Raw genomic sequence first — 22,708 nt, 5'->3', positions numbered from 1 at the left:
CACATATCTATCCACTCCCCCCATACACATGTCCATGTACCTATTCACATACACAAATGTGCCTGTGGACACAGTCCCTTCACATCTTTCTCTGCCCCTAGGCACATCAATTTCCCAACACACCCTTTCTCAATAAACACATTCCCACATCAATATCCCAATGACCCACCCACACTGTTAAAAGCATAGAACAGAGAACGGTAGAACTGGGAGGGACTTTAGAACGGGAAGGTCAGAGCTGAGGGGAGACTTAGAAGAGAGAAGATCAGAACTGACAGACCCCAGATTAAGAATCCCTGGGCTAGTCTGTTCTTGCCTTCCCAACCAAATGCAGACTGCTCCAGCAGTAAAGTTGAAAGGGGGTTGGTTATGCAGGAAAGCAGAAAAGAATGACACTGAGAGTCTGTCAATAAGCAATGATTAGGCACCTCTGGGTACCTGGCGCTGCTAAGCGCTATGCGTGCAAAGAAAAGACTGAGACAGATCCTGCCCTCGGGAATCCCCCAGTGTAACGCGAGCCCGCGTTCCTTCACACAGTGGAGCGAGCTGCTCACTCTAGATAGACACAAAGATGTCTGTTCTTAGAGGGGTTTCCTGTTGACGCCCGACCTGCTAACTGCCCAACAACTGAAATCCAACCAGAATTAATCAAAGTCACAGGAAATGAATATCAGAGCATCCCCTCCCCCTCCCAGAGGCGGCCACGCCCACCCACCCCCACCCCTTGGGCACTGAGCCGAGCGGGTGATGGAGGCAGCCCAGGAGCCCCACTCACCCAGACGTGGAACCCTGGCCGTGGCTCCCAGGGGCTACAGAGCGAGGAGCTTCCTGCCCTCCCCTTCCCTGATCTTCTGAGGCAATAAGCACCTTCTTCCTCAGGCTTCAGAACACGGTTTGCCCCGTTCTAGGTGTTGGTTCCTGACGCCTCTTCAGAGCTTTGAAGCCGGCAAACCTTTACATTCGGGATCTGGTGTGATTTTTACAACTGTGTGAGGTAGGTTTTGTGGGCATTATTATCCCCATTTTACAGAAAAATGGAGGAAGCTGAGACTCAGAGAAGTGAACAGTGGTGATATGGAAAAAGTGCTGGTTTTGGAGTCAGAGGACTAGCTCTGACCTTCCCTGTTCTAAGCTCCCTCCCAGCTCTGACATTCAGGTTCTAAGCTCCCTCCCAGCTCTGACACTCCCTGTTCTAAGCTCCCTCCCAGCTCTGACAATCATGTTCTAAGCTCCCTCCCAGCTCTGACACTCCCTGTTCTAAGTCACCTCCCAGCTCTGACACTCCCTGTTCTAAGCTCCCTCCCAGCTCTGACACTCCCTGTTCTAAGCTCCCTCCCAGCTCTGACACTCCCTGTTCTAAGGCACCTCCCAGCTCTGACAGTCATGTTCTAAGCTCCCTCCCAGCTCTGACAGTCATGTTCTAAGCTCCCTCCCAGCTCTCTAAGACCCCTCCCAGTTCTGGTCTCTTCTCTCCCCTCCCCTTTCCTCCCTTTTCTCTCCTCTCTTCTCTCCTTTTCTTTTCTCTTCTCCTCCACTATAGAGGCCTTCATCCCTCTTCCAATAATTAGGATGTCTAATCCCCAAACCCCTGCTCCCCAGGCTTTCAACAGGGACAAGAGCCCACTTTGGAAATCCCCCCCCATGCCTTTCAGTAGACAGCAAACATGCCTTTCCCCTAAATATTCCACCTTCCCTCACACACACGCTCTGAGCCTCTTTCTCTTTCCCTGGCTATTCAGAGGGGCATTCCTGTTAGAAGGAAGCCTCATGTGCCCATCTGCTGTTTCAATGGGTACCACGGGCTGGAATTCTCTGGACACCGAGAAGCAAGGGATGCTACCAATGACAATCTTGTATTGGTGGAGTTCAGTGGCTAGAGCTCAAAGAATCCATGCCCATGGGGCCATCCCTTCCTCGTGAGTTAACACTGATTCCCTTTTACAAATGGCCCCCCTAACCAGGGTCTCAAATTGATATCTGGCTTTGGCCGGTAGGCTGACACCAACCTCAAACAGATCCCTAAAACAGGCTATGCATAGAGTAGTTTTTGACCCCCTCCCCCCCAAAACAAAACAACTGGGCCACAAAATGGAGACAGTCACTTAATCTTTGTCAACCTCAGTCTCCCCATCTGTAAAATGATGAGTTTAGATGAGATGGACTCTAAGGTTCCTTCTAGCTATGGTCCTTGATGGGCAGCTGGGCAACCCAGTGGACACAGTACCAGGCCTAGAGTCAGGAAGACCTGAGTTCAAATCCAGCCTCAAGCACTTAGTAGCTATGCGACCTTGGGCAAGTCACTTAACCTTGTTTGCCTCAGTTTCCTCATCTATCAAATGAGCTGGAGAAGGAAATGGCAAACTACTCCAGTATCTTTGTCAAGAAAACCCCAAATGGTGTGATTGAAACAGCCCCATCCTCAGACTAGATCTGTCTGTACACTGTTCAGTCATTTCAGTTGTGTCTGACTCTTGGTGACCCCATCTGGGGTTTTCTTGGCAAAGACACTGGAGTGGTTTGCCATTTCCTTCTCCAGCTCATTTGACAGATGAAGAAACAGACAAATGGGGGTGACTTGCCCAGGTGTCTGAGGCTGGATTTGAACACAAGTCTTCCTGACCTCAGGCTTGGTGCTCTGTTCATCATACCACCTATCTACCCCGATATGTCAGCTAAGGGGGAGAAAAAGTGGAGGAAAGGAGGGAACAAGCATTTATTAAGTGCCTACTATGTGCCTGGCACTGTGCTAAGTGCTTCGCAGATATCTCAGTTGATGAGGGGTCCTGTAGACAAGTATCAGGAACCTTCCTGTGCACACGAAGGTCATGGAGTCTCGTACCACTCACTAGTGACCTCGCAGGAGCCTAACTGGGTCCTGGCAGGAACCAGATTACTGACACACCGTGACACAATGCTCCAGAACCCACTCTCAGCCAAAAGCTACGAACAAGCCAGGACAAGGGGCCAGAGGACACTGATGGAAGCTGATTTCACTGTCTGGTTCCTAGTCCCATCCTAAGGGCCCGGACCTAAGGGCAGAGGGTGGGAGGAGGCAATTTAGATCTGCCTTCCTTTGGGAAAGAGGGACACTGGTCCAGGCAGCTGCACTAGCAATGACTGTGCCTTCAGCAAAGTCATTTACGGGGACTGGGGAAGGGGCAGACACAGAGATGTCCCAGGCCAACGCACATCTTCCTATCACTGACGTGTCCTGTGGCTGATCTGGCATCCCTGTGGTCGGGTGTGGTGAGGTGGGTGGGGTCTGCCCCAGCCCAGTACAGTTTGGTGTTGGGGAAAAGGGGGACATGACAATGACAGGACCCTCAGTCCAGGGCCACGTGAGGGAGTGGACAGATGGGGCCAAGGAAATGTGAATTGGGAGGACTGCTGCCAGAAGAAACGTGTGCCCTCCCTGCCAAGTGAGTACTCTGAGAAAAGCCCAAGTCACCCCAGGACAGTTCCAGCTCTGGCCAAAGACCCAGCTTCCTGTTATTGGAGCCCACCAATTCTCCAGTGATGACCACACCGGAAAGGTTATCAAGGAGAGGGAAGGAGAAGCCAGATGCCTGGACCCTATCCCCAGAAAGAAGAGTCAGGAGTCCAATTCAGTTCAATAAACATTTATTAAGCACCTACTATATACCAGGACACTGTGCTAAGCGTCTGGGACACAAAAAAGACGCAAAAGACAGCCCCTGCCCTCAAGGAGCTTACAATCTAATGGAAACAGACAATAGGATACAGGATAAATGGGAAATAATTAACAGAGAGAAGGCACTACAGTGAAGAGGGGCTGGGGAAGGCTTCGGGTAGCAGGCAGGGTTTTAGTTGGGACTTGAAAGAAGCTGAGGAGGTCAGTGGTGGGAGGGGAAGAGGAGCGGGGTGCTGGTTTCTGCTTCTGTGGGGCCATGGGCAAGGTCCGGGACTGTTCTTCCTCTTCTATAAGATGGCATCAATACCTGTACAGCTTCCTTGCATGGTGGAAGGAAAGAGCCACAGAAGCCTTAAGATGGATCACAGAATTGGGCCTGGGGGACAGAGCTGGAAGGGACCCACCCTAGAGGCTCTCTAGCCTATTTGCCTAATTTTTTACAGATGAGGAAACTGAGGCCCACCTGGAGAGGTGAAGTGACTTGTGTAAGGTCACACCACTAAGGAGGACTAGAGGTGGGGTGTGCCAGGTTAAACCCAGGTCCTCTGACTCTAAACCCAATGCTCTTTTCACTGTATGTTGTTTAAGACACCAGTAACTTTTCTAAGCCTTTCCGTGTCTAGTCTCCTTCGTTTGAGCTGTGCGCACAGTAGGGCAGTGGTGATTCTCCCCACTTCACAGATGAGGAAGGGAGGCGGCTCCAAGCGCTAAGGCAGCTTACTCAAAGTCACTCACCAAGTGAGTGGCAGAGCTGGACGGACAGTTCCAATTAGATGACGTACGCTGCCGTTCCAGATGGCCCACAGATCATCAGAGCTGGAAAGGACCTGGGAGATCATCTAATCCAAGACCCTTTACATCACAGAGGAGGAAACCGGAGAAAGGACGTGACTTGTCCAAGGTCTCCTGGTTTGTTGTGAATGTTGCTCAAGTCCATTATCAGCTTATGCATAACCAAGAACTGTAGGATCAGACTCATGCCTGTTGGGTACCATCCCTCACAACATAACCACACTCCAGCCTCTGTCTCATGATTCCATTTTGGGACCACCTTGGGCCTGAAGTAGTCCGGTATTGTTGAAGGCACGTTGGACCTGGAGTCAGAGAATGTGGGTCCAAAACTCGGCCCATTACATTGGTTCTTCATGCTAGTCATTGCCTCATTTCATGACTCAGTTTCCCCATCTGCTAAGGAGGGGATACTAAATCCTCAGCTATCTTCTTCAGCGGATGTGACAAAAGCGCTTCGTAATTCATTGTTAATGAACTATGATTACATCTGGTATTATTCTTATTTAGGGCCAGCCTGGATGAGGGGATAGGTAGAGAGATAGGGACCCTGGCGGATGTCCCCAGCCCCAGTGGGAGGATGGTGGGGGGACCTGGTGCCAGGCATCAGGAGGTGAGGCTGGGAAAGGAGCTAGCTCCCCTCCGCCCCCGTCCCTCGGGGCACCCTGGCCCAGCTCCGTTCAGGCCCGTCCTTCCCCAGCTGCGGACACATCCGCTCAGGGCCCAGACAACAATCCCCAACGAGTCCCCTCCGCCATTCTTTCTTTTGATTCCACCCCCCTCTTTTTTTTCCCTGGAGCATATCATTACAGTAGAAACAGAAAGGGATGGGACAATACAGGCATTGATGAGAGGGAGCCCCCCCCCACTGCCTCCCCCCCCCATGGTGCGTGCCAGAATTTTTTCCACACGCCCAGGGCTGAAATCTCTGCCAAACAACCTCAGCTAATAAATAAGAGGAACCAGATAAACCGGGAACACAATAGAGGGATTTGTTGGCCTTATAGATGGTGGAAACAATGTCAATGTCAGCCCAGCTGCTTCGGGCCAACTGCCCCCCCCAAAGGCTCACCAATCTTTCCTCCTCCTCTCCAACCCCCCCCAATTCGCAACCCTGCTGCTATGATTTACGAAAGGTCAGAGTGCATCACATTTTAAGGGGCCCCTTCCTTGCCTTGCTTATTAACCCTTCTGGGACAATGGCCTCCTTCTTTGGGATGGGGAAAGAGGTAGGGGTAACATGAATGGTACTTCCTGGAGGATCATGGGACTCACTGGTGCATGCCATGGAGGCAGGGACTCTAAGCTCAAAGGGAGGAGCTGGCCTCAGGGATCTTCATGGAGGTGGGAGTGGAGGCTGTGCTGAGGCCGGTCTCTTCTCCCAGAGACAAGGAGAAGTGTCTCAATGGCATGGCCAACCAGCAAGTGATGACGGTAACAGGGTCAGCAACTGGGGTCTGGGATAGGACAGACATAATGGCATTGACATTAATGAGGCTATCGGTTAGGAAAATGGTGACTGGATTAATAATGTCACTCGGGGTCTAAATGTGGCCACTGGTGATGGTAACCACTGGGAGGCAAGGCAAGGCCTGTGATGGTGGTGGAGATAACAGTGAAGTCTAGACAAGGCCAGTGATGATAGTGGAGATAACAATGGAGTCTAGACAAGGCCAGTGGTGATGGTGGTGATAACAGTGAAGTCTAGACAAGGCCAGTGATGACAGTGGAGATAACAATGGAGTCTAGACAAGGCCAGTGGTGATGGTGATGATAACAATGGAGTCTAGACAAGGCCAGTGATGATGGTGATGATAACAGTAAAGTCTAGGCAAGGCCAGTGATGATGATGGTGATAAGTGAAGTCTAGACAAGAGCGATAAGTATGGTGGTGACATCAGTGGATATCCAGATAAAGCCAGTGATGGTTTTAACATCAATGAGGTTTAGACAATCCTAATGGTGACATCTGTGGGGATCTGAACAAGGCCACTGATAATGATTGCAGCATCAATCAGTGTTGGTCTGGGTTTGGTCTAGAGCAGTGAATCTGATAACAATATCAACTAGGACTTGGGCAAGGTCCCCCCTCCAACAGTGATGGGAATCCAGCGACCAAGGACTAGAAAATCTAACTGCCTGTGAAGGAGGTGATTTCAGAAAAGAAAACCAAGGAGACCAGGTCCACTGCCCATGGATCAGGTCAAAGAGACACTGCACCAACAGGCCTGAAGGTCACAGCAGGTGTGTCACTGATGCTACCCATACAGGAGTGGGGAAGCACAGAATCTCAGAGCTGAAATGAACCCCGGAAGCCATCAGTCCACTACAAATGTATGTTATCTCATCTCAGCTGGGCCCTCACTGCACCAGGACAGTACTTTACCCTTCCCTAACTGAGTCTCTCTACCCTACTCCCCACAGTATCTGTTCCAAACCTTCTCTTCTCTCCTCAAGCCTCCCCTCACCCTTACTCAACCTCACAGCTGAGGATCTCGGCTTAGACTTTACAGAGAAGACAGAGCATTCTCCTTGAGCTTCCTCATCTCCCTGTCTCTGCATCTTATAACCCCTTGACATCCTCCCCCATCTTCTTTTTAACCGCAGTCTCTGATGAAGTGGTCCTTCTCTTTGCCAAAGTCAGTCCCCCTCGCCATGTGTCCTTGATCCTATCCATCCATTTCTGCCCTTCTCCAGCAGACTGTCCCGACAACCACCCCCATTTCCTGATTATCTTTCATCTCTCCCCATCTATTCTTTTCTTTTCTGCTCCCTATGAAATATGTCTGTCTCCCCAGCTTTAAAAAACCTTCACTAGACCCTACCATCTCCTCCAGTTGTCATCCTATATACTCCATTCCTCAGACAAACTCCAAGAAAAAAGCTGTCTAGGCCCCTGGCCTCTACTTCTCCTCCCACTTGCTTCTTGACCCTTTGTAATCTGGCTTCTGACCCCATCACCTAACCAGAACTGCTCTCTCCAAATTACCAATGATCTCTAGGTTGCCAAATCCAAGGGCATTTTCTCAATCCTCATCCTTCTTGACCTCTCTGCAGCCTTGGACACCACTGATAGCCATCTTCTCCTAGATCCTCTTTCCCCATCTCAGTCTTCTTGATACAGCTCTCCTGGTTCTCCTCCCACGTGACCGACTGCACCTTCTCGGTCTCCTTTGCTAACCCATCATCCAGATCATGATTCCTAATTGTGGGTGGTGACCAAGGAGTTGGCCAGGGTTTTCTCTCAGTGACCTCATCAGCTTCCGCGGATTTAATATCATCTCAGATCTACAAATGCAGCTCAATTCTCTCTCATGAGCTGTGTCACCAGTTGCTTATTTGATATTTCAAACTGGATGAGTGTAGGCACCTCAAATGTAACATGGCCAAAGTGGAATTCATTCTCTTCCCCTCCTTCCCTCAAAACCACCTCTTCTTCAGACTTTGGGGTTTTTGTCAAAAGCATCACCAGTTTTTCAATTCCCCAGGCTGGTGTGTTCATCCTTAGTACCCTGTTTCCCTCGCCCACATCTAACCAGGAGCCCAATCTCACCATTTCTACCTTCACAAGCTCGCATCTGACCCCTTCCTTCCAGCTGCATCACTGGCCCTAGGACATGCCCTCATCCCCTTTCCTGGACTATGAACCCAGTGGATCTCGCTGCCTCATGTCTCTCCCCAATTCAAACCATCCTCTATCCCGTCGCCAATGGGATTGTCTTCTTTTTTTTTTCCATTTAAAAAAAATGTATTAATTTATTTTGATTTATCAATAATCACTTCCATATGCTTTTGAGTTTAAAAATTTTTCCCCCTTCCTCCCCATCACCCTCCCCAAGACAGCACACAATCTGATATAGGCTACACATTTACATTCCTATTAAACATATTTTCATATTAGTGGTGCTGTAAGTAAAAATTAAAATCAATAGGAGTAACCATCAGAAAGAGGAAACAAAACTTAACAAAAGAGAAAAAAAATAGCAATTCAACTTTCATAGTTCTTTCTTTGGATGTGGACAGCATTTTCCATCCCGAGGCCTCTGGAGATGTCTTAGATCCTCATAATGCTGAGAAGGGTTCAGTTCTTAGTCACTGCATAACGTGGCTGCTGTTGTATACAAAGTCCTCTGGGTTCTGCTCACTTCACTCAGCGTCAGACCATACAAGTCTTTCCAGGTTTTTCTGAAGTCAGCCTGTTCATCATTTCTTACAGCACAATAGTATTCCATTACATTCATATACCACAACTTGCTCAGCCATTCCCCAATGGATGGGCATCCCCTCAATTTCCAATTCTTTGCCACCACAAAAAGAGCTATGAATATTTTTGTACATTTGGGGTACTTTTCCCACTTGTATGATCTCTTTGGGATACAGCCCTAGAACTCTCTGTTCATATCCATTTATCAGTTGGGGAATGGCTTGTATTCTTATAAATTTGTCTTAATTCTCTATATATTTTAGAAATGAGGCCCTTATTACAGAGACTGGTTGTGAACCAATGGGATTTGCCTAAAACACAAATTAGACTGTGTTATTCCCCTTTCTCAAGAAACTCCAAGTGTTCCCTATTATCTCTAGCCCCAAATAGAAACCTCTCCATCAGACTTTACAGCTCTTTACAGCCTGGCCCCTTCCTCATTCTCTAATGTTATTGCATATTATACTCCCTTCATGTACTCTCCAGTCTAGCCAAACTGGTCTTCTTACTGCTCCAATGCTCCATTTCCCACCTCAGGGATGGCTTGTGTCCCGGCCATCCCCTTCACCGGGACTGTACTACCTTCTCCCCTCTGCCTCATCTCCTTCAGTTCCCACCTTGATTACTGCTTTTCTATGTGAAGTCTTGCCAGATTCCTCCAGCTGCTAGAGTCTTCTACCTCCTTCCTCCAAAAATTACCTTGTATTTATTTGGGATATCATTGCTATAGCAACATATATGTATATGAATACATACGTAAGTCTCCCCGATAGAAAGTCAGCTCCTTAAAGGCATGTTTTTACAGGCCCAGTACTCAGCTCAGTGCCTGGCACTGCCCTTAAGGGTGAGGAGATGGGCAAGGGTGTGCTGGTAGATGTTAACAACCAATTTGGGGTGGGGGAGGCCCATAACACAGTGAAGTTTAACCTGCTATATTCACATTTTCTCCGTGGCTTTCTTAAGTCTAGGATAATCACTTAAACAATGAACTCAGGCCCTGGTTTGTAGTGTTTGCTAATTTGTGAGGTGGAAATACTCACACTGATGATTTAACTATTTGCTCTTGAGAATCCAAGAGCTGGCTCCAGCATTCCCCCCCGCCCCCCCGTGAGTGGGTGGTCCAGATGCTGGACGTGGTCTGGAACATTTGGAGTGGAGCTCTCCCTGGCTCCAGGGTTCTCTGATGATTTATAGTAATGTGAGGGACCATGAAGGCCCAGAACTAGGGGTAGAAGAGACCTCAGAGGTCATCTGGTACAACTTCCTCGTTTTACAGATAGCGAAACAGGCCCAGAGGGGAAGTGATTTGCCCATGATCACATAGGGAGTAAGAGAGAGCTGGGATTTTTGTCTCTGAACAGCTAAGTGGTGGAACAGATAGAGTACCAGGCCTGGAGTCAAATACAGCCTTAGACACTTACTAGCTGCATGACCCTGCATAAGTCACTGTTTGCCTCAGTTTCCTCAGCTATAAAATGAGCTGGAAAAGAAAATGGCAAACCACTCCAGTATTTTTGCCAAGAAAACCCCAAATGGAGTCACAAAAGGTGCGACACAATTGAAAAACAACAGAACTGAACCTCTGTCTCTAAATTGAACACTATACCATGGCTGGGGTCAGGGTGCATCACAGGAACATGACCCCATCGAGGAAGGGAGAGTCAGATCCAAGTCCCCCCCAGGGATTTCTACCCTTCTGTGTTTACTAGTCAGCACCGTGAAGTGCTTTGCATATAGTGCTTAATAATGCTTTATTCATTTGTTTATCCCAGTCGGATATAGGCCTGGACCTTAGGACTAAATGAACCAATAAAAATTTATATTATATAGTGATTTAAGCTTTGCAAAGCACTTTACCTATATTATCAATCAAATAATCAATAAATATGTGCTAGGCACCGGAGACAGAAGCACAAAGAAACAATCCCTGCTGGTGAGAAGTTTACATTCTAATAGGGGACACAAGTTCATGTAGACATATGTATCACAAGTATGAAATCAATAGACATACATATGTATGAAAGAACTAGATAAACAGTAGTTTGGGAGGAAGGGCAGTTGGGAGAGATCAGAAAAAGCTTCATGCAAAATATTGTGCTTCAACTTGGTTGTGAAGGAAGAGAAGGGCTCGGTAAGGAGCAAGTGCGTTCCGGGCATGGGGGACAGTCATGACTGTCCCTGAGATGGGGAATGGGGTGTGGTGTGTGAGGAACAGTGTGAGAGTGGGAGTAATAGGATAGGTCCAGGTTGTATGAGGCTTTAAAAGGGAAATACAAGAGTTTGTCTCATTTGATTCCCATGATGACCTTGAGAGACGTGTGCCATTGCTATTATCCCCATTTTACAGATGAAGAAATAGAGGCTGAGAGAAGTTAATTGACCTGCCTAGGGTTATGTAGACAGTTAGTGTCTGAGGTGGATTCTAACTCAAGTCTCCCCTATTCCAAATCCTTCTTCTCTGCCTAGGCAGCCTACCAATTCAACTCAAGAGCATTTATTGAGCACTGACTGTGTACAAGGCATAGTTGATATACAAACAAAAGAAAAACTAGTCAAGGGTTGGCTTCTACATGCAAATAGATAAGTATTGTTTTTCAGTCATTTCAGTTGTGTCCAATTCTTCACCCCATTTTGGGTTTTCTTGGCAAAGATACTGGAGTGGTTTGCCATTTCCTTCTCCAGTTCATTTTACAGATGAGGAAACTGAGGCAAACAAGGTTAAGTGACTTATCCAGGGTCACACAGCTAGTAAGTGTCTGAGGTCACATTTGAACTCAGGTCTTCCTGACTCCAGGCCTGGCGCTCTGTTCGCTGAGCCACATAGCTGTTTCATCATCATTATTATTATTATCTCCATTTTACAATTGAAGAAACTGAGGCAAAGAGGGCCAAGTGACTGGCCCAGGGTCACACAGTCAATAAGTGCCTGAAGCAGGTCTTCCTGACCCCAGGCCCAGCACTCTATCCACCACACCATGGAGCTCCTTCAAACAGATAAGTACAGACATGATCATTTGAGGAAGGATGCTGGGAGAATCAGAGAAGGCTTCTCCTAGAAGGCAGAGACAAAGGAATCTACAAGAGGAACATTTAGCCAGGATAGAGAGTACCCTTGGGATGGGGAAGAGGAGGGGAGGGGTCAGCAAGGAGCACCGGCTTTGGAGTCTGAGGACCTGGGTTTAAATCCCTACTCTGATGTTTTCCACCTGAGTTACCTTGGCCAAGTCACTTCCCTATATGGGCCTCAGTTTCCTCATCTGTAAAACTGAGGGGGAGAGGAGACTGGATGACCCCTAAGATCCCATCCAACTCGGGACCTACTGTGATCCTCTGACATCCAAGATCATACCCCTCAGGCCAAGTCTTCCAAGGACACCAGCTGGTCTGTTTATATTAGAGTGTAAACGTCTTGAGGGCAGGGACTGTCTCAGTGTTGTCTTTTTATCCCCACCACCTAGAATAGGATCTGGCACCTGATATACAAATGCTGCTTGGACTGGATGGGACTGACAAAGGCTACCTTTGCCTGTGGCCCCAGGTAACTAGGTGGCACAGCGGGTAGTGCACTACACTTGGAGAAGACCTGAGTTCAAATCCTGCCTCAGATACTTACTCGCTGTGTGGCCCTGGGCCAGTCATAACCTCAGTTTCCTCATCTGAAAAATGGGGAGCTGGGCAGCTAGGTGGTACAGTGGATAGAGCACCAGCCCTAGAGTTAGGAGGACCTTAGATCAAAATCAGCCTCAGACATGACACCCACTAGCTGTGTGACTCTGGGCAAGTCACTTAACCCCAATTGCCCCACCCCCCAAAAAATGGGGAGAATAATAGCATCTACTTCCCAGAGTGGTTGTCAGAATAAAATTAGCTAATACTGGTAAAGTGCTTTGTAAACCTAAAGTGTCATATCAACGCCACCTAATGTCATCCTGCCACCTTCCTAACTTTCCCTCATGCATTGTACTGTCAACATGAGGCACTGTGCCCCCAGAGCTTACTTGGAGCCCACTTGGCTCCCTGGTTTCACAGAGCTGCCATTCAATTTTGTTTTGTTTTGTTTTTTTGGCGAGGCAATAGGGTTAAGCAACTTGCCCAGGGTCACGCAGCTAGTGAGTGTTATGTGTCTTCAGGTCCTCCTGACTCCACGGCTGGCGCTCTATCCACTGCGCCACCTAGCTGCCCCTACAGAGCTGCCATTCTAGACCCTAATTCTCTCCCCTCTTCCCTTTCCACGGCCACCATCTCATTGGACCCAGATGCAGCTTCCGCTACCCCCTTCCCCTTATTGCCACACACTCTGGATCACACCAGTGGGGGTAGTCTAGATGGCCTCTGAGGTCCCTTCTAGTGCTAGGTCTACGTTCCTGTCTTTGAATCCTACTTCTGACACTACCTGTGTGGCCTTAGGCAAGTCACTCACTTGCCTCAGTAGGCCTCAGTTTCCCCATCTGTAAAATGAAGGGGTTAGCTTACCTGGCCTCTGTGGTCCCTTCCAGCCTTACATCTTCCTTCTTCCATGCACCTGTGGAGCATCCTCCAACGCCTGGAGAGTTTCTAAAGGCCAGGCCCATGGGACATGAGCTCCAGATGGTCCCAAACAACTGGAAAGGCTTCTAGCCAGCACAGGCCTGACAGGTAAGAGCCTGCCTCTGGCACCTGAGGGCCAGGCTGGCTGACTTCTGAGAAGCCCAACTCTGGGGGGCCTGCCACCAGGGGATGAATGTTGGGGACACAGCAGGTCATCAAACCATCCCTAAAGGTATGTCTCTATAAGCACATCCCCTGGGAAAACCACAGAGCCCTCAGGTATTTACAGGGGAAAAAGATACAGAAATTGAGAAAGAGCCCCCTGGAATGAGGCCATTCAAATGCAGAGCATAGGAACATAGAACCCGGGATGGGACTTCAGAGGCCATCTGAGTCTAATGCTCTCATTTTACAGATGGAGAAACTGAGACTCCCAGGAGGGAAGGTAGGACAGGTAGGATTCTAGAACCACAACTGTAGAGCTGGAGAGAGCTCAGAGGGCACTTAGTCAACTCCCTTATTTTACTGAGGAGAAAACCAGTACACAGAGAAATTAAATGACTGTCCAAGGTCACCCCTGTAAGAAATGACAAACATAAGAAGATCACAGGCCTAGAGCTGAAAGGGGCCTCGGAGGCCATGTAGTACAACCTACCCACTTTACAGATGTAAAACTTGAGGCTTCAGGTCCCACAGGATTTGAATCTAGATTCTGTGATTCCTGAGCCAGGGCACTAGACTGAGGCATGTTAAGTTTGGGGGATTTTTTTTTAGCAGTTTCTGGGGCCTGACTTAGACCATGCTGATTCCACCTCATATCCCAGAAAACAACAAGAATGATAATGTGGTTTGTTTTGGTTTTCACAGACTTGTTCTAACAGTGACCAAGGTATGTGAGTGTTTGGCTGAAGAGGAACCCGCCCACCCGCTCCCCCACTCCTGGCCCCCACCCTCGGTGTAACTTCACTGGCATAAGGAACGCCAAACGAGGAAAGGTCCCCAGTCGAAGCAGTGAGTACTCGGTCTTCGACCGTCTAGAGTTCCCTAAGTGATTGTGACTTGCCTGGGGTCACGCAGCCCAGATGCATCAGACAAAGCTTGCATCCAGGTCTTCCTGACTCCAAGACTGGCCCTTCATCCACTCTGCTGCCCAGTAGTTACAGTGAGAAGAAGAGCTTAGAAAGTACTTTTCTCACATCTGTAGGTGGTACAAGCAAGCAGTCAATAAACATTAATTAAGGACCTACTGTGTACCAGACACTGTGCTAAGCTCTGGGGATACAAAGGAGCTTACATTCTAATGTATAAAATGACTAAGAGGCAATCAGAGGAGGGGAAAGGGAATAACAACTGGGGAAATCAAGGAAGGCTTCATGTAGGAGACAGTGGTTGAGCCTGAGCTTCAAAGGAAAGCAAGGTGGGGTGCAGGGGATGGGGAGAGTGTCTAACGGAGCAGAGAGCGTGCATTCCAGGCCCAGGAAACCTCTCAAGGCTGATGTGGAGACAGAGTAGAGGACTGCAGAGTGAGGGAAGGGATGGGCTGGGTAAGGTATACTAAAGCTTCTGGAAAAGTAGGCTGGGGCCAAGTTCTACAAGGCTCCGAATGTCAAACCTTCCACACAACCACGATGCTCTAGGCCAGTGGTGTCAAATTTAGATAGGAACTCACTAAAAGGATCCCTGTGGGCCACATATTGACTTAGCAAACCACATGTGTTTGTATATTTCCTTGTTTTATTGATACATCGACACATTATAAACAGAGAGGAACTACATTTTAATCTAGTTCAGGCTAAGGCAGGGAGCACCGTGGGCCACGCATTGATTCTCTGCTCTAGGAAAGATTAGAGAGGGATTTGAACCCAGCCCTGCGTTCTCTCCAACACTGATCTCCAGCCTGCTTTGGATTTGCCACCTCGACATCCTGGATCAAACTCATTGGCTGGTTCTAGAATCCGGAGCTCACTTTCAGCCAATTAGGAAACATCCGGATTGTACTCCATGCACATCACCCTTTGATCGCTGATGCCCAGGTATGTCTCTCCGCTGCCACTGCCTCCTCTTCCTCCTCCCACAAGGAAGGGAAAACCAACTCTCCCATAGCTTCAGAAAGCACAAGGATCCCTTAACACACCAGGTCACCAGTCAGGCGATAAACATTTATTAAGTGCCTACTGTGTGCTAAGTACTTGGGATACAAAGAAAGGCAATTCCCTTCCCTTGACCTCTCCTGCCTTTCCTTCCCTGCTACAACATACCCAGTGAGAGGCACAGAAACAAAAAAAACCAGCTTCCTGTCTGTTAAGGAGCGCATATTCTACTGGAGTTCATGTGATGCATAAGAATGGGCACATTCTTGGCACACCTATAGGCATCATTCTCACTGACAGGGAAAGCATGTGCCCAGTATCCTGCGGGATCCTGAAGTGGTGGGATGGGGGAAGGGGGAGGAACAAAGACAAATTATATCTGATGGTCAAATAGACATTTAAGGTTTGCACAGCACTTCACATATATTAATTTCCTCATTTAACCACCTTAGAACAGCCCTGTGAGGCTCCTATTATCCTGTGATAATAGGTGAAGTGGCATTATCACCATTTTGCAGATGAGAAAACTGAGGCTGAGAAGGAGTAAGTGTTAAATATCAGGCTGGCCTGGGAACTCAGGAATGGCCTGAATTCCAATCTTCCCTCAGAATCTTAGCTGTGAAAACCCTGGGACAAAAGTCTCAACCTCAGTTTCTTCATTTGCAAAACGGGATCAGTTCCTCCTCCAAGGACTTACTCCAAAGGGCTATTGTGAGGTTCAAGTGGAATTGCATATGTAAGGTGCCTTGCCAATGTTAAAGCATTGTATGGGTCAGATAGTTAAACATTGTATGGGTCAGATAGTTAAGTTAAGGCCTATACTATGTTGTTAGATCGTACATTACATTGTATATTCTATGTTATGTTGTTACACATTATGTTCTATTACATAGTATATTATATTATATATTAATCCTATCATATCTCATTGTTATATATACCATATCACATTATATCATATTTGACATATTATATCATATAGCTATATGATATGTTATGTTTGATATAACATCGTATACTATTATATCATGTTACATATATGTTCTAACACAGCATAGTATATCACAGAATGTATGGTTATATTGTATTATAATAACATAATTATCTGTTATGTCATGCTGTATCACACTCCATTACATTTATTCCAATATAGAGGGGCACAGTGTATACAGCTGCCCTCAGAGCCAGGGAACCCGGGTTCAGGGTCCCACTTCTGATGCACACTAGCCATGGAGCCCTGGCCAAATCACCTGACTTGTCAGTACTCTAGGCCGTTTTTTAAGGCTCTACTATCAGAGCAGATGCCCATCTATGCTGATAGAGGCCACTTCTTCCACCAGGGAATTCCCTCCACCAATGGATTCACAGATCCATCCCTCTCAGGGTCAGTGGACAGAGTGCCAAGTCTAGGGTGAGCCAGAAAGACCTGAGTTCAAATCCAGCCTCAAATACTTCCTAGCTATGTGACCCTGGGCAAGTCACTTAACCTCTCTTTTCCTGAGTTTCCTCACCTGTAAAGTGGGGTTACCCATTACATTATTACCCAAAACAGCACCTACTTCACAGGGCTGTGGTGAGGATCAAACGAGATCATAATTGTAAAGTGCTTAGCACGGTGCCTGGCACACAGTAGGTGCCATAGAAACGTTAGCTATTGTTATTATTATTGTGAAACAAGTTGTGAAACACGCGTATAACAGAATGGAATGCTGAGGCGCTGAAAGAAGCAAAGAATGTGAGGAATGAAGACTTAAACCGTGCAAAGTGAAAGAAGAGCCAGGAAAACATCAGACACAAAGTCAGTAATGCAAACAGAAAGACACACCCACAAAGTCCCTACTGGGTGCTTTGCAATTATCATAATCGAATGGGGCTTAAAGAACAAATACAGGAAAGCACCTCCCTCCCTTCTTTGCAGACGTGGGGGATGATGGGTATTGAGCACTGAACATGCCATCACAGCTGATGTGTTCATCAGGTTTGCTGATCTGATTTTCTCTCTCTTCCCACTCCTTCTCTTCTCCTCTTCTCTTCTCCTTCTCTCTCTGTCTCTCTCTCCTCTCTCTCTCTGTCTCTCTCTCCTCTCTCTCTCTGTCTCTCTCTCTCTCTCTTCCTCCTTCTTTGTGTATGTCTCTCTCTCTCTCTCTCTCCCTCTCTGTGTGTCTGTCTGTCTCTCTCTCTTCCCTCCCTCTCTCTCTGTCTCTCTCTCTCTTTCCCTCCTTCTTCGTGTATGTCTCTGTGTGTCTCTCTGTCTGTCTCTCTCTCCTCCCTCCCTCCCCCTCTCCCTCTGTGTGTGTGTCTCTCTGTGTCTCCCTCTCTGTCTGTCTCTGTCTCTCTCTGTGTGTCTCTGTCTCTGTTTCTCTCTCTGTTATAAAGGAAAACGTTGTGGGGAGGGGGTGATATACTCCAAAATGAAGGTGATATAAAAACCAAAGCTATCAGTTTTAAAAATTGGAGACATTTAGTCCAGTCTTCCATCCAAGGTAGGTACCCCTTCCTTGGCTTCCCTGATAACGCAAAGAGATTTCCTCAGGAGATTCGTTCAAGAAGCAGCGATGAAGCAGCTGGGGTGGATGAGCACTGTGCTAGGCTGGGAATGCAAAGGCACAAAATCGTTTCTGCCCTTTCCGTCACGACAATGCCAGCCCTCAGAAGGGATGGCCAGGGAAAGGCTCCAAACAGCTGATGCATCAGGTATTCAGAGAAGGGGGTGGTTAAGTTGGGGAAACATTGACAACCATGGTGGGCCTCCTCAGGGAAGGGGAGAGAAGGGCATTCCAGGTTGGATGAATGGATGTTTCCCAGTGCTGGTGCCCTGCACATAGTAAGTGCTTTATCAGTATTGTTCAATGTTTTAATATTAAGCTGTTAATTTTTTTTTTTTTTTGGTGAGGCAGTTGGGGTAAGTGACTTGCCCAGAGTCACACAGCTAGTGAGTGTTATGTGTCTAAGGCTGGTTTTGAACTCAGGTCCTCCTGACTCCTGGACTGGTGCTCTATCCACTTCCCCATCTAGCTGCCCACTTGCTTACTGATCATTTATTAAGCATCTAATAATTAATAATTAAGCATCTTGTTATAGGCACTGCTGAGTGCTGGCAGAGTTACAAAATTTAGCTAAAATGCAATTCCTGCTTTCATGGAGCTAACAGTCTAATAGGGAGAAAAGACACAAACAGATGTCTGTGATAGCAAGATTATGTAATAAGGGCATTAGAAAGCTACAGAGTTCTATGGGAGATCCAAGAGGAAGCTTCATACTGACTGAGGAAATCAGGGAAGACCTCCTGGAAGAGATGGCATTGGAGTTGGGCTTTAAAGAATAGATAGGAATTCAGCAAGAGAAGGGAAGGCATTCCAAGCATAGGGTATGCCATAAGCAAAGGCATGGGAGCTGGAGAAAACAGAGCAGTTTGGGGACAGAGTTGTCCAGTTTGGCTGAATCATAGAATGTGTGAGATAAGATAGGCTGGAAAAGCAGAGCAGAATAAGTTAAATTGGATGTTTTGCTGTCCAGACAGTTGGGCTCCCGCATATCCCAAAAGGTTTCCAGACTACTCCAGGTCTTCTTCTGACCATTTAGACTAAGGGTGAAAAATAAGCAAACAGGGGCAGCTAGGTGGCGCAGTGGATAGAGCACCGGCCCTGAAGTCAGGAGGACCTGAGTTCAAATGTGGCCTCAGACCAAACACTTGACACTTACTAGCTGTGTGACCCTGGGCAAGTCACTTAACCTCAACTGCCTAAAAAGAAAAAAAGAAAAAAAAATAAGCAAACAAAGAAACCAAAAGCCAGTGGTCGGTTGCACAGGGGATGGGACCTAGACTGGAGTCTGGCCCCAGTGAATTAGAGGGCAAATTCCTTCATTCAGCCATCACACATTACTGACGTGCAGGGCTGGAGGAAATAACAAGAGTCCTAAGAAAGGTTTCTGTCCTCAGAGAGCTTATAGTCTAGTAGTGATCATAGGGCTCAGAGCTAGAAACAGCCTTAGAGAGCATCTAGTTCAATCCCTTCACTTTACAGTTGAGGAAACTGAGGCTCAGAAAGGCCCAAGATCACATTGTAGTAAGAGACAGAACCAAGGGAGGAAGTTATGGTGCAACAGAAGGAGGGAAAGAGATTGGAGGCAGAGGTCAAATCCAGCCTCTGTCGCTATCTACTTTGTGATCTCAGGCAAATCACCACTCCTCTCTGGACCTCAGTCTCCTCATCTATAAAATGAGAGGAACTGGACCAGATGACCTCTGAGGTCCCTTCTAACTCAAAGTCTAGAATGGTCCCATAATCCCATGTGTCAGAGGTAGGATTGGAACCCAGGTCTTCCTAGCGCCAAGGTCTATGCTTATCACACGGTGGCTAGCCCAGGACTGTGCAGAGTATGCCCCCAGCACATTCTTACTGACCCTCTTCCTCTTACTCTTTTTCATCTCTCCCATTCTTTCTCTCTTTCTCTTCCTTTTCCTCTTCTCTCTTCCTCCCTCCTCTGCCCCTCCCCTCAGGCCTCTACATCCCTCCCACTCAGCCTGGCTTAGTCTTGTTAGCAGCGCCTGAGTCAAAGAGGGGACAACTGATATTGGTCTAGGGACTACATGGGAAGAAAGATCTGCTCCCTCCTTTGCTGCAGTAATGGCAGGATGAAGAGTTTATATTTGTGCCCCCCTTTGATTAAATTGACTCAGAAAACTGGGATCCCAAAAGAAATTGACAGATGAAAATTATGTGCCCAATCTAAGAAGAGAAGATTTGAAGGAGATAAATGTCAAGTCCTGGGTTCAAAAGACCAATTACATAAACAAAGAATGGTGGTAAAGGTATGGCTAGACAATAATGCCTGTGAAAAGATCTGAGGGCCTTAGTGGACTACAAGTTTAATATTAATAAATAGTGCAACAGAATGGTCTCAAAAGCTACTACAAACATAGGCTGCGTTAAGAGAAGCAGGATCCACAGAGTCTGACTGCCCTGGGTCAGGTCCCACCTGAAGGATTGTGTTCAGGTCTGGGCACATTTTAGGAAGGATACTGGCCAACAGGAGAAAGGCAACTAGAATGCTGAAGGGACTGGACACCAGGATGATCCCTGAAGTTCCTTCTAACCCTAAATTCTATAATCAATGTGAGAATCAATGAGTTGAAGGAACTGGAGACTTTCAGCTTGGAAAAGAGGAGACTTGGGGGGCACATGTGACTTGTCTTTGAAGGATTACCACTGGAAGATTTGGTCTTCTTAAATTTAAGATGGGAAGATTTTTCTTTTTTCTTTCTTTCCTTCCTTCCTTCCCTTCCCTTCCCTTCCCTTTCCTTTCCTTTCCTTTCCTTTCCTTTCCTTTCCTTTCCTTTCCTTTCCTTTCCTTTCCTTTCCTTTCCTTTCCTTCCTTCCTTCCTTCCTTCCTTCCTTCCTTCCTTCCTTCCTTCCTTCCTTCCTTCCTTCCTTCCTTCCTTCCTTTCTTTCTTTCTTTCTTTCTTTCTTTCTTTCTTTCTATCAGAGTTTTCCAAAAGTTGGAATAGGGGGCCTCAATAGGTAGTGAGTTTCCCATCACTTAAGGTCTTCAAGAAAAAGCTGGATGACTGCATATCAGAAATGCTGCTGAGGAGTTCCTATGTTGGTGTGGGTTGGGCTAAGTTAGCCGCAAGATCTCTTTCAAATCTGAGGTTTTGATATCCTATGATTCTGTTGGCTGAATTGAAATAAATTCCAAAGAATAGAGAGAGGCTTTCTCCCAAGTCAAGCCTTGGCCACTCCAGTCACCTCAGAAGAGATGATGTTGGAGAAGGTGACCTCAAGCCACTGCTATTCCAAGAATCTGCCCTATTTAGATCCTCCAAGAGCCCTCCAGACACCCTCAGACAAGCACGCACTCAGACTGTGTCTAAAGCTTAGCTCATCATTTCCCCACCATTTGAAATAGCTGCTTCCTCTGAAGCACCTCCATCTTCCTAATCACCCAGGCTCAAAGTTTGAGTCATCTTCCTCTTCCCTTTAAAATTTTAGAGCCGGAGTTGAAAGGGGTCTCAGAGACCATCTAGTCTGACCCCCTCTTTTCACAGATGGGGAAACTGAGGCCCAGGAAGATGAAGGGACTTGTCCAAGATCAGACAGGTGGTCAGTTTCAGAGGTGAGGTCTGAATCCAGATCCTCTGACTCCCAAGCTCTTTCCTCATTCTTTGACTCAGCTGCCAATCTTGCTGATGTTTCCTTTACTATGTCTCTTATATCTGTCCCCACCATCTTGCTCCCTAATATGATATAAGTCCGAAAGGGTGAGGTGACAGCAGACTGAGTCAGCACCTCTGATAGCCAGGGAACCAGGCTCCACCAACATAAAGCAAGTTCCCCCAGTAGGTCTGCCTCAGGTCCTCACAGCAGCCCATCCCTCTGGCCACTTAGGCTGATAGGGAAAGAAAGCCAATGGTTAGGTTCTTACGGGTGGGGGTGATGTAGAATAGTCTCAGGTTGGAGTCTGGCCTCCATGAATCAGTGAGCAAATTCATTCACTCACCCATCCAGTAACTTCCTAGTCTCTTTGCTTCCACTTTCTCCTTTCTCATCTAATCTACACATCCAACCCTACACCTCTTCCTACTGAATACCTTATTTCCCTGCCCAGCAATCTCCAGTGGCTCTCTGTTGTGTCTACAACATCCCAATTCTTTAGGCCAACAGTCAAGGCCCTTCAGGAAATGCTCCCAACATCTCACTCCCGCCATCTTGTATCCTCCAACATGCCCTGTCTGTGGCTTGGCTCATGATGCCTCCCTCCCTAGAATGCTCCCCCTTCCCGCTCTATCTTCTCCCCACCTTCAAGGCTCAGCTTAAGTCCCCACGCACCCTCCTCAAGCACTCAAGCTTCAGGGATTTCCCCCTTCTCTGAATTCCTGGAGCTTTTAAAGTCCTTTCCAATCTTCTGACCTTTTCATAGCCTACCTTTTGGTATAAGCAGTCCTTTGGGTCCTTGTCCTGCTTCCTCTACCAGAAAGCAAGCCCCCCTGAGGGCAGGTACCATGTCTTGTATAGTGTCAGCAGAGCTTGAGTGAAAAGGATGCTGAACCTGGAAGCAAGAGAGACCTGAATTTGAATCCTGCCTCTCACACTCACTCACCGTGACCAAAGTCAAGTCATTTAACCAGTCTGAGCCTCAGTTGAGGTGGAGAGGTCACTAGAAAAGACGTCACTGGTCAAAGAAAAAGGCCCTTAACTGTGAATCACGATTCCACAGCCTCTAGAGCAGAAAGCACTTATTAAACAACACCTGCTGTGTGCCAGGCACTGTGCTAAGTGCTAAGGATACAAAAAGAGGCAAAAAACCGTCCATGCCCTCGAGGGAGCTACCAATCCGATGCCCGTCCCCCTAGCATTATCTCCAGTCTACTCTGTACGTTTCCTGTTTGTATGGGTCACTGCTGATGTCTCCCTGGTAGATGGTGAGCTCCTCGAGGGCAGGGAT

General features: G+C 47.5%; 1 long non-coding RNA gene across 1 annotated transcript in view; it reads left to right on the top strand.

The window, feature by feature from the left end:
- Positions 1–740: 740 nt before the first annotated feature.
- Positions 741–22,708, top strand: part of LOC110205773 (uncharacterized) — a 30,685-nt gene continuing 8,717 nt past the window's right edge. The window contains exons 1-3 of the long non-coding RNA XR_002323693.2: positions 741–994; positions 14,040–14,183; positions 15,011–22,708. The exon at positions 15,011–22,708 is cut by the window's right edge and continues 4,866 nt beyond it. This is a non-coding gene — a long non-coding RNA (uncharacterized LOC110205773). The remainder of the gene's footprint in view (positions 995–14,039; positions 14,184–15,010) is intronic.

Source organism: Phascolarctos cinereus, unplaced genomic scaffold (assembly GCF_003287225.1).
Source record: "Phascolarctos cinereus isolate Bilbo 61053 unplaced genomic scaffold, phaCin_HiC Scaffold_1;HRSCAF=81, whole genome shotgun sequence".
NCBI classification, from domain to species: domain Eukaryota; kingdom Metazoa; phylum Chordata; class Mammalia; order Diprotodontia; family Phascolarctidae; genus Phascolarctos; species Phascolarctos cinereus.
Note: the sequence above shows the minus strand (reverse complement) of the source record. Positions and strands in the feature narration are given on the sequence as shown.